General features: G+C 48.7%; 1 long non-coding RNA gene across 1 annotated transcript in view; it reads left to right on the top strand.

Annotated features, from left to right (window-relative positions):
* Window positions 1-3405: 3405 nt before the first annotated feature.
* Window positions 3406-20700, top strand: part of LOC103170222 — a 35416-nt gene continuing 18121 nt past the window's right edge. The window contains exon 1 of the long non-coding RNA XR_005661063.1: window positions 3406-4278. This is a non-coding gene — a long non-coding RNA (uncharacterized LOC103170222). The remainder of the gene's footprint in view (window positions 4279-20700) is intronic.

The following is a 20700-nucleotide window of genomic DNA, read 5'->3' as shown; positions in this document are numbered from 1 at the left end:
TATTGTAATGTACTCTCCCAAGAGCTTAGTACAGTGCTCTGCCCAGATTAAGACTAAATAAATAAAATTGAATGATTGAACAATCGTGAGGAGTTTCTGTTTGATGCAGAGGTGGGTGGACAGCCACTGGAGTTTCTTGAGGAGCGGGGAAACCCGTCCTGAACGTTTTTGAGGAAAAATGATCCGGGCAGCAGAGTGACGTATGGACCGGAGTCAGGGGAGACAGGAGGCTGGGAAGTCAGCCAGGAGGATGGTACAGTAATCAAAGTGGGGTACGATAAGTGATTGGATTAACACAGCAGCAGTTTGGATAGAGAGGAAAGGGGGGATTTCAGCGAGGTGGTGAAGGTGGAACCGACAGGATTTAGTGATGGACTGAATATGTGGGTTGAATGAGAGAGAGAAGTGGAGGATAACGCCAAGGTTCTGGGCTTGTGAGACAGGAAGAATGAGGCTGCCGTCTACAGGGATGGGGAAGTCCGGGGAGGAGAGGATATGGGTGGGAAGATGAGGAATTCTTTTTGGACCTATTAAGCTTGAGGAGACTGTGTCTGACCTGGTTATCTTGTATCTACCCCAGCTCTTAGTACAGTGTCTGGCACATTGTAAGTGTTTAACAAATAGCACAACTATTATTTTTACTATTGAAGACACGAAAGTTGTAGACGATGGCAAACACGAAAGAAGCAGCAGGATTTCAGGATTCTGACTACCCAGACCAACGGAAGTCACAACTGCAGCCTCAGCGGTGCCATTCTCAACATTCTAAAAATTCCAAAGGTTTCCTGTCGATTTTCAAGTCCTTGCTCAGGCTGGAGCAGATGTTCTGGGATGGGGCAGCTCTCCTTCCCACAATCAATCGATTTTGATTCCGCTTTTCTTTAGTGCTGGGCCTCAGTTACCTCATCTGTAAAATGGAGATTGAGACTGTGAGCCCCACATGGGACAGGGACTGTGTCCAACTTCAGCGCTCAGTACAGTGCCTGGCACATAGTAATTGCTTAACATATACCACAATTATTATTAATACCCCCCCAGCACTTATGTATATATCAGCAATTTTATTTATTTGTGTTAATGTTGGTATTTGTTAAGTGCTTACTATGTGCAGAGCACTGTTCTAAGCACTGCGGTAGATACAGGGTAAACAGGCAGTCCCGTGTGAGGCTCAGGGTCTTCATCCCCATTTTGCTGATGAGGGAACTGAGGCCCAGAGAAGTGACGTGACTTGCCCACAGTCACCCAGCTGGCAAGTGGCAGAGCCGGGATTCGAACTCATGACCTCTGACTCCCAAGCCCGGGCTCTTTCCACTGGGCCACGTTGCTTCAGCTTGTGTTGAAGTCTGTTTATTGGTATATCTGTCTCCTCCCCGTCCCAGACCGTGAGCTCGTTGTGGGCATGGATTTTCACTCTTTATTGTTGTATTGAACCTTCCCAAGGGCTTAGGACGCATGAATGAATGAATGAATGAATGAATGAATGAATGAATGAATGAATGAATGAATGAATGAATGAATGCTCCCTACCAATCTTGCCTTTTATGTCCGCTCGTCCTTTTACCTCCATTAACCCGCCCCGCCCTCCCATTGGTTGCCTATCTGTCAGTCATCTTCCCCGGCCAATCAGCGGCCGCCCTCAGCGGCGTCTCCGCCCCTGGTGGGGCAGGCCGGGACCCTCCCTCCCGTCCGCGTCCCGACCCGCGGGGCAGCGCGCGCACGTCCTCGTTCCCGCCCACCTCCCCCCCCCCCCACCACCGAGGGCCGCGCGAGCTCTCGACGTGTTGCGCGCGCACGTCCTCCTTCTCGCCCGCGCGCGCCCCCCCCCCCCCCCCGCGGCCTACGCAGCCTGGCTCAGGTAATGTTAATAGTGATGCTACTTGTTAAGCGCTTCCTGTGTGCCAAGCGCTCTTCTAAGCGCTCAGGCAATTCATAATCATAATGATGATGTATTTGTTAAGAGTTTATTGTGTGCTAATCGCTGTTCTAATAATAGTAATAATAATGTTGGTATTTGTTAAGCGCTTACTATGTGCAGAGCACTGTTCTAAGCGCTGGGGGAGATACAGGGGCATCAGGTTGTCCCACGGGAGGCTCACAGGCTTCATCCCCATTTTACAGATGAGATGACTGAGGCACAGAGAGGTGAAGTGACCGGTCCACAGTCACACAGCTGACAAGGGGCAGAGCCGGGCTTCGAACCCATGACCTCTGACTCCCAAGCCCAGGCTCTTTCCACTGAGCCACGGTACTATGTGCCAGGCACTGTTCTAAGCGCTGGGGGGATACAAGGCGATCAAGTTGTCCCACGTGGGGCTCACAGTTTTCATCCCCATTTTACAGATGAGGTCACTGAGGCACAGGGAAGTGAAGTGACTTGCCCAAAATAATAATGTTGGTATCTGTTAAGCGCTTACGATGTGCCAAGCACTGTTTTAAGCCCTGGGGTAGATAGAGACTCATCAGGTTGGACGCATTTCTCCCCCCCCCCGATATTGGGCTCACGGTCTTTACTCCCATTTTACAGACGAAGTAATTGAGGCACAGAGAAGCTAACTGCCTTGTTCCAGGTCACGCAGCAGATTTAAGTGGCAAAGGCGGGACTAGAAGCCAGCTCCTGCTGACTCCCAAGCTTCAGTGTGTCCACCAAAATAAAATAAATTGTGGTATTTGTTAAGCCCTTACGATGTGCTAAGCACTGTTCTAAGCGCCGGGGGATACAAGGTGATGGAGTTGTCCCACGTGGGGCTCACAGATTTAATCCCCATTTGACAGATGAGGTAACTGAGGGACAGAGAAGCTAAGCGACTTGCCCGAGGTCACACAGCTGACTGGCGGCAGAGCCGGGATTAGAATTCGTGACCTCTGACTCCCAAGCCCGCGCTCTTTCTACTGAGCCACGCTCCCCCAGGCTACTTCTATCACTACTGTGAGCCCATCATCGGGCAGGGATCGTCTCTAGCTGTTGCCGAATTGTCCATTCCAGGCGCTTAGTCCAGTGCTCTGCACGTAGTAAGCGCTCAGTAAATACTATTGAATGAGCGAATGCTACCCTAGTCTTCAAGCTCAACCGAGCTCATAATTGATGTTCCCCAAATGCCCTTTGAATTCCTTTGAATTGCTATATATTTGGAGTGCTTTTTGACCTGCAAGACCCCAGTGGGTAGGATTTATCAACGTGGCTCAGTGGAAAGAGCCCGGGCTTGGGAGTCAGAGGTCATGGGTTCGAATCCTGACCCCGCCGCTTGTCAGCTGGGTGACTTTGGGCAAGTCACTTCACTTCTCTGTGCCTCAGTTACCTCATCTGTAAAATGGGGAGGAAGACTGTGAGCCTCGCGTGGGACAATCTGATTTTCCTGTGTCTGCCCCAGCGCTTAGAACAGTGCTCTGCACATAGTAAGCGCTTAACAAATACCAACGTTATTATTTATCGACTGCTCACTCTGGGCAGAGCACTGTACTAAGCACACGGGTACATACAGTATAATAGACGTAGTCGATGCGATCCCTGAGCACAGGGAGTTTATCTCAGGCCCGAGTATTTTGCGACCTTGGATTATTCAGGTCATTTGGATTTTTAGAGCCTTGCAGAATCAGCTTCTGTTTCCCCTGAAATATTCAGGATGATGTAGTGCAGCGGGCTGGGCCCGCTCTTTGAAAGGAATAAACTAATTTGGCCGGTGAAACGAGAGACTGTAAAACCTTGAAAAGGCTGGGGAAGAGCACACTGATGCGTGATTGATACGAATCTGTGAAAAACCACTTTATCCACCGTGTCTCGGGAAAAATCCGATCCCTCGCTTTTGTTGGTGGAAGAGTCTTTACAAGGAGAGGGTCATCATAACATCCCTCCCGACTGGGTGTCATCCGCTTCCCTCATTATCATCGGACACTGATGAACTGTAAATTCCTTTCTAAAATTGGCAGGAGGACTCCTGGCCGCATTTAGCTCTGGACGGATTGTTTTTTGTCTTCTGGTCGCGTCTTGGCCCAAGAGGCAGTTCACAGAGGCGTGCTGAAAGCAGAAGCATCAAGTGTTGTGTCAGAAAGGACCAGGGTAGCTTCCTCTTGATGGATATTCCGATGGGATTGGGGTGGCCCGATGCTCACCGACCACGTGCGGATCATTTCGGATGGGCCCCTTCCGCAGGACTGGATAGCAACGAGCGCTCCAGATGCCGGTGGGGTTCCACGGAATGGAGTCGCGTTTCGGCCACGATCCAAGCTACTCTTCCGTCTGAACCCTGTGGTCTGAATCTTCCTGCCTGTTTTTCTACGTTGGTTTGTATCTGTTTTTAAACTGTTTTCCATTGGCAAAAAACGTTTCGCGGCGATCAGAGGTTCTAAAGGAGATCTGAAAATACATGTAACCCTATTATATATAATAATAATAATAATGATGTTGGTATTTGTTAAGCGCTTACTATGTGCAGAGTGCTGTTCTAAGCGCTGGGGTAGACACAGGGGAATCAGGTTGTCCCACGTGGGGGTCACAGTCTTAATCCCCATTTTACAGATGAGGTAACTGAGGCCCAGAGAAGTGAAGTGACTCGCCCACAGTCACACAGCTGACAAGTGGCAGAGCCGGGATTCGAACCCATGACCTCTGACTCCAAAGCTCCGTGCTCTTTCCACTGAGCCACGCTGCTTCTATACATACAGAAATCGGAGCGACGTCGGTAAAGTGATGCGCTTGAGAATCGGCCTCAAGCTTTGCCAAAAAAAACCCAAGTACTCGTGAACAGCAGAGCTTTGAAGATGTAGTATTTGATGCTAATAGAGCGTATTTCTCAGATTATTAATAATGTTGGTATTTGTTAAGCGCTTACTATGTGCAGAGCACTGTTCTAAGCACTGGGGTAGATACAAGGTAATCAGGTTGTCCTAAGTGCGGCTCAAAGCCTTAATCCTCATTTTACGGATAAGGTAACTGTTATTCACATCAGTAACATAATTATTAACATCAGTGCATAAAATTGTTCCATTTAGGTTTATTTCTATCCATTTTCAAATACGAGTCCTGTAGTTATGATATTCCATATTGTTTATACACGGTCCTTAACTCTTTTCTGTCGCGTTCTGAATTAAATGCGTAAGTGTATCTATTAAATAATTTTCTTACTGAAATCGGCGGTTTTAATGTCCTTCTCGGATAAACACTCAGAGAGCACATCCCTGGTTTGGGTGTAAAATCCTAGTAGTTGGAGTAGGCAGTAAAACAGTAAAGATAGAAGAGCAGCAAGGTTGGGATAAAATAGAAATTGAATAATGAGCCCGGGATCATAGAGCCTGGTGGAGCGCGGCCACGGGATTCCGTAAGAATCAGAAAAATGCGTCGTAAGCTACAGAGTCGAAATACAATTTCATTCAATAGTATTGATTGAGCGCTTACTATGTGCAGAGCACTGTACTGAGCGCTTGGAATGAACAAGTCAGCAACAGATAGAGACGGTCCCTGCCGTTTGACGGGTTTACGGTCTAATCGGGGGAGACAGACAAGAAAGATGGCAATAAATAGAGTCAAGGGGAAGAACGTCTCGTAAAAACAGTGGCAACTAAATAGAATAAAATGACTATGCGTGTGGTAGATTAGTAGACCGACATCACGGGAGAAATCTTTGTCAGTGCAGATCTATTCAAGGAAAGGTCAGGTGTATGATGGTGTACTGCAAAGGAATAACCATCACTTCTAGCATTTTATTATTGTTATTGTATAATATTATGGTATAATAATAATAGTTGCGGTAACACTTAAGCGCTTCCTACGGTACCAAGTCCTGGATTAGATGCAAAATGATCAGATAGGACACGGTCACTGTGTAAATAAAGCACTAGTATATCGCCCAGCACGTTGTAAGCGCTTAACAAATACCATAAAAATGACATAAAAAACCCAAACCCAAAAACGTAAGGGGAAGGAGAACGGGTCTTCTATCTCCATTTTCCGATGAGGAAACTGAGCCAGAGGAGTTAAATGACTCACCCGAAGTCACACACCAAGCACATGGTGGAGTCAGGATTAGAACCCAGGTCTCCCGACTCCCAGGCCCACACTCTTTCCACTAGGCTTTGCTGCTTCGATACTTTGTTTTATAGCCTAGATGTAAAATAGATTAGACATTTTACCTCCCGGAATTTGATGCAAAAGAGCAAACTCCAGACACAGATGGGAATGAACTAGAAGAATGTCCAAAGCTCTTTTTTTTTTCCTCGCTTTGTTAGACTCTGAGGCTTTTGCTCCATGAGGTTGAGATTGAAAAATCCGAACCGCATCGCCCCAGACCGGGACCGAAGCTGGCCACCTTGTATTTATAGTATCGCGCGACAGGTGTGGGATTAGAAACCCCAGCCAATATCCAGTTGATAGCTCTGTAAAGGACCCGGTAATCATGGCCAAACCAGAGCCTCCAAACAGGGTAATATCCAAATCAAGTTTTACTCAGTGTCACAAATTGAATTCAGGGGCAAAAGAAAATACAAAAACAGAAGTTTCCAAGAAAACTTGGAAAGCCACTGAAACCTAAAGGTGGAAAATGCCAAGCTCGTTTGCCTGATTAACGAGGATCCGGTCACCGTGTATCTAATAATCATAATGTTGGTATCTGTTAAGCGCTTACTATGTGCGGAGCACTGGTCTAAGCGCTCCGGGAGATACAGGGGCATCAGGTTGTCCCACTGAGGCTCACAGTCTTAATCCCCGTTTTACAGATGAGGAAGATCTAGGGCTTCATGGTGCTTTGCAGTCGATGTTGTTAAATGAGCACTTACTCTGTGCAGAGCACTGTACTGAGCACCTGGGAGAGTACGCTACAACAGAGTAAGAAGTCACGTTCCCTTGCCCTCAACGGGCTCGCGGTCCAGAGGGGGAGACAGACGTTGAAATAAATTATACATGTGCATACAAGTGGTGACAGAGGGGTAATAATAATAATGTTGGTATTTGTTAAGCGCTTACTCTGTGCAGAGCACTGTTCTAAGCGCTGGGGTATACAGGGTAATCAGGTCGTCCCACGTGAGGCTCACAGTCTTAATCCCCATTTTCCAGATGAGGTAACTGAGGCACAGAGCAGTGAAGTGACTTGCCCACAGTCACACAGCTGCCAAGTGGCAGAGCCGGGATTTGAACCCATGACCTCTGACTCCCAAGCCCGGCCTCTTTCCACTGAGCCACGCTGCTTCAAATCGATAACCTGTGCACAATATAAGGCACGGGCCTGGGAGTCAGAAGGTCGTGGGTTCTAATCCTGGCTCCGCCACTTGTCTGCTCTGTGACTTGGGCAATTCACATCACTTCTCTGGGCCTCGGTGACCTCATCTGTAAAATGGGGATTGAGATCGTGAGGCCCGCAAGGGACAGGGACTGTGTCCAACCTGATTTGCTTGTATTCTCCCCAGCGCTTAGTACGGTGTCTGGCATAGAGTAAGCGTTTAGGAAATACCGCAGTTATTATTATTAGCGCTATTAAACTGAGGAGTTAATTCAGAAGTGGGGCAGACATTCTGATGGATTCGCAGATATTCCTCTAATAGGAAGTTAGGCATTTGGGAAAGAAGAGTCACTCTGTATGTAGCTCGGGGTGATAACTGTTCTCCTTAACCCTGAAAGAGTTGAAGTCCATTTCCTAGCATTTCACTTTAATAATAAGAATAATGATGCTGCTGCTGATGGCATTAAGTGCTAACTATGTGCCAAGCACTGCCCTAAGCGCCGGGGTAGATACAAGGTAATCAGGTTGTCCCATGTGGGGTTCACGGAGGCTTCATCCCCATTTTACAGATGAGAGAACTGAGGCCCAGAGAACTTGTGACTTGCCCAAGGTCACACAGCAGACAAGTGGCGGAGCCGGGATCGGAACCCACCTCCTCGCGCACCAGTTCTGTTCTTGAAACACGTAATTAAACCCGATTTCAACACCTTGCATAATCAACGGACCATCCCTAACTCTTCAGGGGTGACTGTGAAGACTGAAATGCAACGGGCTTGTTAAAATTTGTTTTCAGGCCGTCGTCATGAACAGAAAATGTCTCCCGGAAAAGAAGCGAGAGTTTTAAGGGTGAAAAAGAACGGTTATCATTCGTCCATCCGACAGGCAATTAGTTTCTCCCCCCCTTTCAAAGCCTTAATGAAGCCACATCTCCTTCCCAGACTAAGCCCTATTTTTCCTCATCTCCCACTCCCGTCTGCGTCATCTTCATTTCCCCCTTTACGCTTCCCCCTTCTCCCAGCCCCACAGCACCGAGGTACCTATCTGAAATTCATTCACTTATATTAATTTCTGTCTCCTCCCCTAGACTGTAAGCTCGTCGTGGCCAGGGAATATGTCTGTTAATCGTTGCATCCTCAAGTGTTCAGTACAGTGCTCTGCACACAGCGAGCACTCAATAAATATGATTGAAATATGGTAAACATGAAATCTACTCTGTTATTGGCCTGTTAGTCCTCGTGAAGCGGCGTGGCTCAGCGGAAAGAGCCTGGGCTTCGGGGTCACGGGTCATGAGTTCGACTCCCGGCTCTGCCCCTTGTCAGCTGTGTGACTGTGGGCGAGTCACTTCACTTCTCTGGGCCTCAGTGACCTCGTCTGGAAAATGGGGATTAACTGTGAGCCTCACGTGGGACGACCTGATTCCCCTGTATCTCCCCCAGCGCTTAGAACAGTGCTCTGCCCATAGTAAGCGCTTAACAAATACCAACATTAGAAAATATTTCAGTATTTGATAAAATTACATTTTCAATTCCTACAGAGTAAATGATGACATTAAAGAGATGGATCTCATTCTGCTTGTTGCTTAGAAAATTGCCATTCAGTCAATCTCAGTCCATCGGTGGTATTTATTGAGCGTTTACTGTGGTCAGAGCCCTGTACTAAACACTTGGGAAATATAATAATTGACGCGGGGAAAGCTTGGGGCTGCGTCAGTCAAAATGGCCGCTCTAGGTTGAAGCTAGTAAAGAGGCCCAAAAGTCTTTTATATTAATTCAGTGGTAGTTATAATAATAGCGGTAATTAATGGTAGTAATAGCAGCAGCATTTATTAAGTCCCCCACCCCACCCAGTGCCTAGGAGAGGATAACGCTGTCGTGTATAAGTTCCCATTCATGCAAATATGAGTTTAAAGATTTAAGCAGGACTTGGGAAGCGTGTCCTAATGGAAATAATAATGCTAACAATAATAATTTTGGTATCTGTTCAGTGCTTACTTATGTGCCTGGAATTGTAGTAAGTCCTGGGGGAGATACGGATTTTTGTCAGGTTGGGCACAGTCCCCGCCCCATATGGGGCTCACAGTCTTAATCCCCATTTTACAGATGAGAGAACTGAGGCCCAGAGAAGTGGAGCGCCTTGCCCAAGGTCACGCAGCAGCCAAGTGGCGGAGAACGCGGGCCGGGTAGTCAGAGGACCCGCTTTCCAATCACGGTTCCGCCCCGTGCCTGCTGAATGTCCTTGGGTCAGTCGCTTAACCTCTCTGTACCTCAGTTTCCTCATCTGTAAAATGGCGATTCAATTTCTACTCACCCTCTGAGCTCCGCGTGAGGCAGGGACTCCGTCCAACCTGATCATCTCGAACCTACCGTGACGCTTAGTGGAGTGCTGGGCACATAGCGCTCAACAAATGACGACGATGATTAAGAAGGTCTGACGCTGAGCGCCTGTGAGGATCGTCCTTTGTCAAGCTGGTAAGTTTATCTTAGTACAGTGTTCTGTACCTAGTAAGCGCTCAATAAATAGACTGATACGTAGTGACCGTCTCTTGGTATCTCGATTTTCCAGCAGCTTCTGCCCTAGGGGAGCAACTTGATTGTTCAATTGTTGCATTCCGGGCTGCGTTCACAGCCTCGATCCCCATTTCGGAGATGAGGCAACTGAGGCCCAGAGAAGCGAAGTGACTTACCCAAGGTCACCCGGCAGACACGTCAATCAGTGGTATTTATTGAGCGCTTTGTGAAGGGCATGATACCAAGCAGCGGGGAGACACCGGACGGGGAACCTGTCTTCCGACTCGGTCGTAACGTCCTTTCCCGATCGCTTAGTTCAGTGCTCTGCACACAGTAAGTGCTCAGTCAATACCACCGCCCTCTCGCTCGCTCGACTGAGCTCTCTGCCGAAAGTCCACCGCGGTCCCCTACTACCGACGGAAGCCGCGGTTCCCGGTGTCTTGAAAGGATGTCTTCGGCCTTCCAGTTGGCGTATAAAGCCCTCGGGCTGGCCGCGCTCGGCGATCCCTCCATCTCCCCTTCTCCCCGCCGCAACGGCCGCCGTGAGCGTTGCCTCGAAGACCGGTGAGACCCCGGCGAGAGAGGCCGGGGCCCGGGAGTCGGAGAACCTGGGTCCTGTGACGCGGGGCGAGTTTCGTAACTTCTCCGTCCTTCGGTTTCCTCCTCTGTGGACTGGGGATTCCCCTCTCAGGTCGCATCTGCAGAGTTTCCGGTCCTCCACCGGTCTCGGCTACGGGAGGGCGGGTCCAAGCGGAGGCCTGTCGGTTCCGTTCTTAGCTCGGCCAGTGGCTGGCGAGCGGCAGCCACTGCTACGAGTCGAAACTCACCCTCGCCGGGCAGCAGCGGCACGGGAGAGGGTCGAAAACTCTCTGGATCCGCTACCGGAACGATTGCTGACGGAGAGCGGGGCGTTCTGGGAGAGGTGCGTCCGCGGTGTCGCTTTGGGTCGGAGACGGCGGCATAAGACGAGACGGGAACGGGGTTACGATGTCCGTTCTCCCTCCGTTCACGCTGTGAGGCCCCGGGGGATGGGGGCTGTTATCTTAACCGGCTCTTAAGAGCTGCTATTATTATTATTATTATTAGGTTTAATTGGATATTTATATCGTAATTATCTTGTTATATATGAATTATACTACTAATATAACGGTATAATTTTAGTATAACGACTAAACCCTCATTTCCTCTTGTCCCACTCCCTCCCGCATCACCCTTTCACTTGCATTTGCTCCTTTTATTCACCCTCCCTCAGTAGCTCTGTATTTTATTTATTTATATCGCTCGGTGTCTGTCGCCCCCTCTACACTGTTAACCTGTGGCCAGGAAATGTGTCTACCAACTCTGTTATCTTATGCTCTCCGAAGCGCTTAGTAGAGTGCTCTGCGCTCAATACAGTCGATTGAGATCATCATCATCAACTCTTCATTGAACGGGGAAGTGGCTCGCCGTAAATTTGGACGCGCTGGCTAGAAAAGCCAGATACGGCTTCTGTACTAGGTCCCGATCTCACAATTCTCTTCCTCGCCATTTGGACTCTTTCAGAAGACAGGACTCTTAGCCAGGGGCTAAGACGAGGACCTTAAAGAACTTGAGTAGCCACGCTCTTCTGGCTTCCAGTTAGCTCGAAGGGTCAGATGTCTGTTTTAATATATTCGGCAGCGATGAAATGCAATGTCCATTTCAAGAGCTGCAAGAGGAAATCCTTTAGAAAACACCGTGGTATTGATTTAAGCACTTGCTCTGCGCTAAGCGCTGCACTAAGATTCAGGATAGGTCGGAGGCAGCGCCTTGTCACACGTGGGGCTAACGGTCTGAGGTTGAGGGAGGACAAGTATCGATTCTATTTAGTCTTGATTCTATTTAGTTGCCATTGTTTTTACGAGATGTTCTTCCCCTCGACTCTATTTATTGCCATCGTTCTCGCCCGTCCATCTCCCCCGATTAGACCGTAAGCCCGTCAAAGGGCAGGGACTGTTTCTATCTGTTGCCGACTTGTTCATTCCAAGCGCTTAGTACGGTGCTCTGCACATAGTAAGCGCTCAGTAAATACTATTGAATGAATGAACAAGTAGGGAGTCCCCGTTTTTCAGATGAGGAAACTGAGGCGTCGGAAAGTCGCAGCGAGAAAGTGGCGGAGCTGCGATTAGAACAGGTTCCTGACTCCGGGACCTGTCGGTTTCTTTCCACTTCATTCAGTCGTCTTTGTCGCGCGCTTACGGTGTGCACAGCACTGTATTAAGTACTTGGAAAGTACAATTGGGCAACAATCCCTACCCAACAACGGGCTCCAGTCTAGAAGGGGGAGACAGACAACAAAAAACGAGAAGACAGGCATCAGTAGCATCAAATAATAGCATCAAAAAATAGCACTTCTCCTTCCTATTCCCTCCCTCATTCCCTTTCCCCTCCACCCCCGACTCCTCTCTTTCTATTTCCTTAGAAGCTCCTAAACAGGCCAGAAAACCTCCTTGGAGATGGTGCAAGAATTGGAAACCGGAATAAAAGAAAGATATCACAACCTTTCCCTTCTGGTACTATTCTTGATGCATATCTTTGGTCTCAAACCCAGTAGTGGTGGTAAATCAGTCAATCGATGGTATTTATTGAGTGCTTACTATGTGCAGAGCACTGTACTAAATGCTCTGCACAGTACCACAGAGGTAGCAGGTACTTGCCCTGCCCACAGGCAGCTTACAGTCCAGAGGGGAAGAGAGACATTAATATAAATCATTTACAATATGTAATTTAAAGACGTGTACGTGAGTGCTGTAGGAATAACGTTATTAGTAATACCAATCATATTATAGGTAATAGAATAATAATAATGATCGGCAACAGCTACTTCACAGCAATCATGGAGGGACGGGTAGATGTTTCTAAAAGAGCTTTGAAGATAAAAGTAACTTAGAATTGCTAAGAATGTTACATCTTATTTCTCTCCATTACCTATTTTTATTTTCCCTCTCGACTTTCTTCGCTCACAGTGATGGATGCCATCTATAGAAAAGAAAATCAGATAAAAAGGAGGAGGTTTTTTTCCCCTCCTTCGGCTCGTTTGCCTGCTTATTTGTTCTTACCCTTTTGTTTTGTTTTTTTCTCTCACATTCGTCTCTCAGCATGGGTTTCCGTCTTATTTGCTCTAATTCCCTAATGTCTCCGTTTGGTGTTTTACCTCTCATTTGTGCCTTGGTAATTTCCCCTACCTCGTTTGGTTATTGGTTAGATGGTGGGTTTTTTCATCTGAATTTGATGTGGAAGAGGGAGAAAGGATAATGGTGATTAATTGAACATGCTGTGGCTTGGTCTTCTGGGGCACTTTTTGTTTGATTTTTGAGTGCTGTAAAAAGATGAGATGAAGAAATCAGCAAGAATCTGACTGTCCCGGGATATTCCCTCGCTCATTTATCTATACCTGGTGTTCTGAATTGGCTTCCCAGTCTTTAGAAAAACTGGAGCGATTGCACACATTAAAAGATGAGGACAGCTGCCAATGGTTTACCTTTAGCGTTCTGTACAGTAGACAGCCTCCAGTCTAGCAGGGCGAAAGAGTGGTCTAATGGATAGAGTGCCGGCCTGGGAGTCAGAAAGACCTCGGTTCCAACCCCAGCTCTGCCACTTGTCCGCTGCTGTGTGACCTTGGACGAGTCACTTCACTTCTCTGCACCTCAGTGGAAAACGGGGATTGAGACTGTGAGCCCCACACGGGACAGGGACCCCATTTTCCCGTATCCACCCCAGCGCTTAATACGGTGCACGTTGTGAGAGCTTAATGAATCCCGCAATTATTATTATCACCCACTTCAGGGTCAAAGATAAAAACTCTGCAGACAGAGGCCACCGTATTAAGAAAATTCTGTCTTGCGGTTTAGTTTTCTTGACTGGCGTGATGAAAAATGGGGAACATTTCTGTTTTGAAGAGGTTTCTAGAGTATCCCGGTCCTCGTTACAGGCAGTAAGATCTCACCTCCACCTAGCAAGAAGCACCTGCTATTTCCCAGAGCTCTCGGGTCATCAGAGACTTCAGCTCAAAAGCCAATGTTTTAACTGGTGGAAAAGGACAGGGTTTGCCCAGAGATTTTCGCAGATTAACACACTGCAGATTTACCACGTGGTTCCTCCAGTAGCGTGAAGATCGTCCACAGCGTTCGCTTCCTTGCAGGCTCGGACCTGCCGTGATAATGAGCTATCTGCATTTTCACTCTCTTCTCTTCGCCCTTTTTCGAGATGAATATTTTTTAATAACGATAATAATAACTGTGATATTTATTAAGCACTTACTATGTGCTGGGCAAGTGTCGGGGTGGACACAGTTGGACACGGTCCCTGCCCCGCATGGGGCTCGCAGACTTAATCCCCATTTCACGGATGAGGGAACCGAGGACCAGAGAAGTGAAGTGACTGGCCCAAGATCACGCAGCAAGCAAATGGCAGAGCTGAGATTAGAACCCAGGTCCTTCTGACTCCCGGGCCTGTGCTTTATCCACTTGGCTGATTATCCGTCACTCAGATCCTTTCTTTTATTTCTACCTCTATCGTAATTTCACTTTCTTCTGCGTAATCGGCGGGAGAAATTCAAGTCTCTCGGGAATTAAACAACGGCATAAAATAGCCGGCTACCAGGGCCCTTCATTCTTCATCGACTTTAGAATCAGAGACTACAAAATCAATCTCTCATATCTATTGTGCACTGTACTAATACTAAGCACTTTTAGGTTGCAGCAGAATTAGCGGACATGTTCCCTGCCCAAACTAGTTTACGGTCGAGAGGGGGAGACAGACATCAATGATGATGTTGGCATTTGTTAAGCGCTTACTATGTGCAGAGCACTGTTCTAAGCGCCGGGGTAGATAGAGGGTCATCAGGTTGTCCCACGTGGGGCTCACAGTCACAGCACTGTACTGAGCCCTCGTGAAGAAGCAGCGTGGCTCAGTGGATAGAACACGGGCCTGCGAGTCAGTAGCTCATGGGTTCTAATCTCCGCTCTGCCCCGTTGTCGGCTGTGTGACCTCGGACGAGTCGCTTCACATCTCTGGGCCTCGGTTACCTCATCTGGAAAATGGGGATTACGAGTGCGGGCCCTAGGTGGGACGGGGACTGCGTCCGACCCGACTACCTTGTGCTTAGAACAGTGCCTGGCACGTAGTAAGTGCTTAACAAGTACCAAAATTACTACTGGGAGAGTGCAGTATCTCAATAAACAGACACGTCCCCTGCCCACGACGAGCTTACGTTCTAGAGGGGGAGACAGACAATAATATAAATAAGTAAACAAGTACGATTGACCGACTGATCGTTTCTCTTCGTGTTCTCTTTTTAAAATGCACTTAACCGACGGAAACAACAAGCCACTGAACACGGTACAGGCGCGCGGATTGAGCGCCTTTGAAGACCGTAGTCACCATTGCGTTCAACACAATTTGCTTGGATCTACACCCCAACACTTAGCACAGTGCCTGGCACGTAGTAAGCGCTCAACAAATACCGTGATGATACAGCGGCGGAGCCGGGATTAGAACCCGTGGCCTTCTGACTCCCGGGCCCGTGCTCTTTCAACCCGTCACGTGCTGCTTTTCTAAACTCGACAGAGGAAAGTTTCAACGGCTAAAACACGTGCAGGCTCTATGAACTTCTGTCAACCCACCCAGGGGTTTGTTTGTCTCTTGAGGAAACGGGAAATGAATATTTATACGATATTGTCTCGGTACCTGGAAATCCGCCGCTGGAACCGAATGACTGATGCTCTTTAAGATCCGTTCCACCCCCAGGACCCGCCTCTCAAATTACGGGGGGCGAGAGATGAAGTATTCTTTTGAATATTGCCCTTTTTCAGCAGCAGGGATCAATGTGTCGAGATTGTCAAGTGAGAGAAGAGATTAGATAGCTTTAAATCTAATAAAAAGGATTAAAGAGGTGCTTAATTTAACACTTAGTGGAGATGTGCTCCATTCTAATGTAAAAACTGTAGGGTGATATTTGAAGAGTCCTTGGAGTCACGGTATGTTTATTCTTTGGAGGATAATGAACGGGTGGGAAGCCTCTTTGTTCTAAGAGATACGTATCGGAGAGGTACGCTCTCAGATACGCCATTAATATCCGTAATGAGACACAGATATAATAATAATTATTATGGTATTTGTTAAACGCTTACTATGTGCCAAGCACTGATCTGAGCTCTGGAGTAGATACAAGCTGTCCCACGCGGGGCTCACGGTCTTAATTCCCGTTTGATCGATGAGATAACGGAGGCACAGAGAAGTTAAGTGGCGTGCCCAGAGTCACACGGCAGAGAAGCGGCAGAGCCGGGATTAGAACCCGCGTCCTCTGGCTCCCAAGCCCGGGCTCTTTCCACTAGGCCACGCTGAGGCACCTCACCATCTTAAAAAGATGCTTGACGTTGCTGTATATTCATTCAATAGTATCGATTGAGCGCTTACTATGTGCAGAGCACCGTACTAAGCGCTGGGAAAGTACAGATCGGTAACGGATAGAGACAGTCCCTGCCCTCTGACGGGCTTACGGTCTAATCTGTGTCCCTTCGAATCTAAATCCTCATGATGGAGCACTCCTTTTGAGAAGCGGAACGGGGCCGGTGGAAAAAACGCGGGACTTTCGTCCGGGAGTCCTGGCTTCTCCCACCTTACCCCGATCCCCGGTTGCTCTTATTTCCCTTAGCTGCTGGGCTACCCATGGTGGGCCTGGAGCGGGCCCAGCACTTTTTTAGCTAAATGTCCCCCGGCACTGTGGGGCTGCCCAGGAGAATGCCCAGAGGCGTAGACGACCGATTAGATTTAGGAGGACGTGATCTGGGACACGAAAAATTACCCGGGGATGAGATTTCCGAAGGGCTTCGATCATCTGATACGCCGTGATAATGTATTTGTTAATAATGTTGGTATTTGTTAAGGGCTTACTCTGTGCCGAGCACTGTTCTAAGCGCTGGGGTAGACACGGGGGAATCAGGTCGTCCCACGTGGGGCTCACAGTCTTCCTCCCCATTTTACAGATGAGGTAACTGAGGCACCGAGACGGTAAGTGACTTGCCCAAAGTCACACAGCCGACAAGTGGCCGAGAGGGGATTCGAACCCGTGACCTCCGACTCCAAAGCCCTTGCTCTTTCCACAGGCGCTTACCATGTGCAGAGCACTGTTCTAAGCGCTGGGGGAGATACAGGGTGATCGGGTTGTCCCACGTGAGGCTCACGGTTAATCCCCATCTTCCAGACGAGGTAACGGAGGCCCAGAGAAGTGAGGTGACTCGCCCACGGTCACACAGCTGCCAAGTGGCAGGGCCGGGAATCGAACCCACGACCTCTGACTCCCAAGCCCGGGCTCCTGCCGCTGAGCCACGCCGCTTCCCAAGTGCGTCGTTCGGTGCTCTTCACACAGTAAGTGCTCAGGAACCAGGATCGTCTGATCGACTGGTCCGTCAGGGGAGGTGATGCCCAGTGGGTTGAAGGCGGGTGCGGTTATAAACTCAGAAAATACGAACCAACGATCGAACGAATGCTTTCCCCAGCGGTCCGGCTCCTCCGAGTCGGCGAGAAACCTTCAAAGATCGTCTTTCACCGGGGAAACGGCCTTTCTTGTCGAACGAGAGAGTTTTGCTAACAAGCGGTCCCAGAACTGTGTCTGCTAACAACTTGCGGAAGAGCTGCTGATCAAGTGGGAAAAGGAACGGCCTTGGTGATGAAAATTGCTTTTCAGCGGCTGATTGTGATAATCAATCTCCCGCCAGTGAATCATGGCTAAGACATAGTCAATAATTGGGGGACGTTGCAGAATGCATGAGTGAGGAAAGGGACCGAAATAAACTGTCAGAGAGAAGTAACTTCAAAGCTGTTGGAGAACTGTTTCTTCCTCGTATGCCTCGGGAAGAAGATTTTACACTGTGCCCACGTTACGTTTCGCTTGTCGCCAGGTTCTTCGGCTCCGATGAGGAATACGGTCCTCGTTTTAATGTGATTTTAGCGGTGTTTTCCTAGTCATTTCGATACCTAGAGAACATAAATATTGCTTCAGGGAATGCGACAACTCACGGAAGGTTGGGGAAATCCACAGATGCGTTAACATCTGCGATACGTTTTGTCCGGCCGCATAATTTTCATCCCACGCTGATGGGTATTGTTTGTGTTGACAACCGAGACTTCAGGGCATTGTCCTTAGCCTCCGCTCCTTCCCCTTTTCTCTCAGGATTGGGAAAGGAGAGAAAGGTGAGGGATTTCATTCCTTAAAAATAACGAAGCAGCGTGGCTCAGTGGAAAGAGCATGGGCTTTGGAGTCAGAGGTCATGAGTTCGAATCCCAGCTCTGCCCCTTGTCAGCTGTGTGACCGTGGGCAAGTCACTTCACTTCTCTGTGCCTCAGTTCCCTCATCTGTAAAATGGGGATTATGACGGTGAGCCCCACGTGGGACGACCTGATTCCCCTGTGTCTACCCCAGCGCTTAGAACAGTGCTTTGCACATAGTAAGCGCTTAACAGATACCGACATTATTATTAGTGATGATGATGATGGTATTTGTTAAGCGCTCACTATGTGCCGAGCATCGTTCCAAGCACCGGGGTAGATTCGAGGTAATCAGGTTGCCCCACGTGGGGCTCACGGCCTGCATCCCCATTTTGCCGATGAGGGAACTGAGGCTCAGAGAAGTTAAGGTGGCTTGCCCAAGGTCAAACAGCAGACAAGTGGCGGAGCCGGGATTAGAACCCACGGCCTCCGACTCCCAAGCGCGGGCTCCTTCCGCTGAGCCACGCCGCTTCTATGTACTAAGCGCTTGGGAGAGTACATTACAGCACAGTCGGTGTAGAGAAGCAGCGTGGCTCAGTGGAAAGAGCACGGGCTTTGGAGTCAGAGGTCCTGGGTTCGAATCCCAGCTCGGCCACTTGTCAGCTGTGTGACTTTGGGCAAGTCACTTAACTTCTCGGTGCCTCAGTTCCCTCATCTGTAAAATGGGGATAAAGACTGTGAGCCCCAAGTGGGACGACCCGATTCCCCTGTGTCTACCCCAGCGCTTAGAACGGTGCTCGGCACATAGTAAGCGCTTAACAAATACCAACATTATTATTATTATTACACATTCCCTGCCCACATCAAGCTTACGGTCCGGAACAGGATGTTCAGATCAGAGAGCCCGATTTTTTGCCTAAAATTCACCAGCACAGCTTAGAGAAAACCCATCCGTGATAACGTTGGTATTTGTTAAGCGCTCCCTCTGTGCAGAACACGGTCCTAAGCGCTGGGGGAGATACAGGGTGATCGGGTCGTCCCACGTGAGGCTCCCAGTTAATCCCCATTTTACAGAGGAGGGAACCGAGGCACGGAGAAGTTAAGCTATCCAAGCTGAACGCAGATGGATGTTGAACCCAGGTGCATTAAGATGTAGGTCACGGTCGTCTAAGATTCTTCTAAGATCTGAGGTGGAACCGGACTAAATTTAACCCACCAGGTGACATTTTCATCTCTGTCTCCCCACCGCCCCCATTCCCACATCCCTCCCCTGGCCCGAAACGCCCTCCCCTTCCATATACGCTGGATCACCCCTCTCCCCATCTTCCAAGCCTTACTGAGGTCACACCTCCTCCAGGAGGGCTTCCCCGATTAAACTCTCTTTTCCCCGGCTCCCTCTTCCTTCTCCATCACCTCTGCCCTTGGATCTGTGACCTTCGGGCATTTAGTAGGCACCCCACCCTCAACCCCCCCCCCCAGCACTTTAAATCAAATAAATACGATTATTTGTATTAACGTCCGTCTCCCCCCTCTAGACCGTAAGCTTGTCGTGGGCAGGGAACGTGTCTGTTTATTGTTACATTTTACTCTCCCAAGCGCTTAGTACAGTGCTCTTGCACACAGTTATCAATAAATCCTTCTGTGGATGATGACGATGACCAGAAATCTTTCAGTCAGGGTTCCAACCTTCCCGGCTACGTCGACTCCTGATGGTCCTGTCTTCCCATCTCTAGAATTTCTGTCCCTTCCTCTCTATCCGAAATGCTCCCACACTGAGCAAAGCACTTTTCCTATCCCACTTATCGGCCTCCTAGCTGTACATTCCGCCTCAAATCTCTCCCTACTCCAGTCCGTACCTCACTCTGTTAGACGATTTAAGAAAAAAAGATCCTGTGCAGCTGTGTGACTGTGGGCAAGTCACTTCACTTCTCTGTGCCTCGGTTCCCTCATCTGTCAAATGGGGATGAAGACTGTGAGCCTCACGTGGGACAACCTCCTTCCCCTGTACCTCCCCCAGCGCTTAGAACAGTGCTCTGCACGTAGTAAGCACTTAACAAATACCAACATTTATTTATTTTTATCTTCTCGCTCTTCAGAAACCTCCTTTGGTCGCCCATCCAACTCTGCATCAAAAAGAGGGTCTTTCTCATCGGCTTTAAGACCACTTATTCAGCTCTCCGCTTTCTACCTTAGTTGGCTGATCTCCCGCTACAACTCAGCCCACCCACGTCGCCCCTCTAATGTTCCACGATCTCATCCCATCTCTAATCTAAACTTGGCTCCGATGATAATAATTACAGTAACAGTACGGATAATAATGTTTATTAAGCTCTTCCCCTGTGTCAAACGCTGGTCAAAACCCTGGGCTAGGTAAGGGAAATCAGGTTAGGCAGACTTGCCTGCTGGGTGACCTCGGGCAAATCATTTCACTTCTCCTTGCCTCAGTTTTCCTCAGCTGTAAAGTTCATTCAGGAGTATTTATTGAGCGCTTACTATGTGCAGAGCACTGTACTAAGCGCTTGGAATGTACAAATCGGTAACAGATAGAGACGGTCCCAGCCCTTTGACGGGCTTACGGTCTAATCGGGGGAGACGGACAGACGAGAACGGTAGCAATAAGTAAATGAAATGGGGATTCAGTCCCCGTTCTCCCTCCCGTTTAGACTGGGAGCCCCATGTGGGACAGGGACCGTGTCCGACCTGATTAACGTGTGGATGCCCCAGTGTTTAGAACAGTGTTTGCCACATAGTAAGTGCTGAAC

Source organism: Ornithorhynchus anatinus, chromosome 18, assembly GCF_004115215.2.
Source record: "Ornithorhynchus anatinus isolate Pmale09 chromosome 18, mOrnAna1.pri.v4, whole genome shotgun sequence".
Taxonomy (NCBI): Eukaryota; Metazoa; Chordata; class Mammalia; order Monotremata; family Ornithorhynchidae; genus Ornithorhynchus; species Ornithorhynchus anatinus.
The sequence above is the reverse complement of the archived record's forward strand: the minus strand, read 5'-3'. Positions and strand labels throughout refer to the sequence as shown.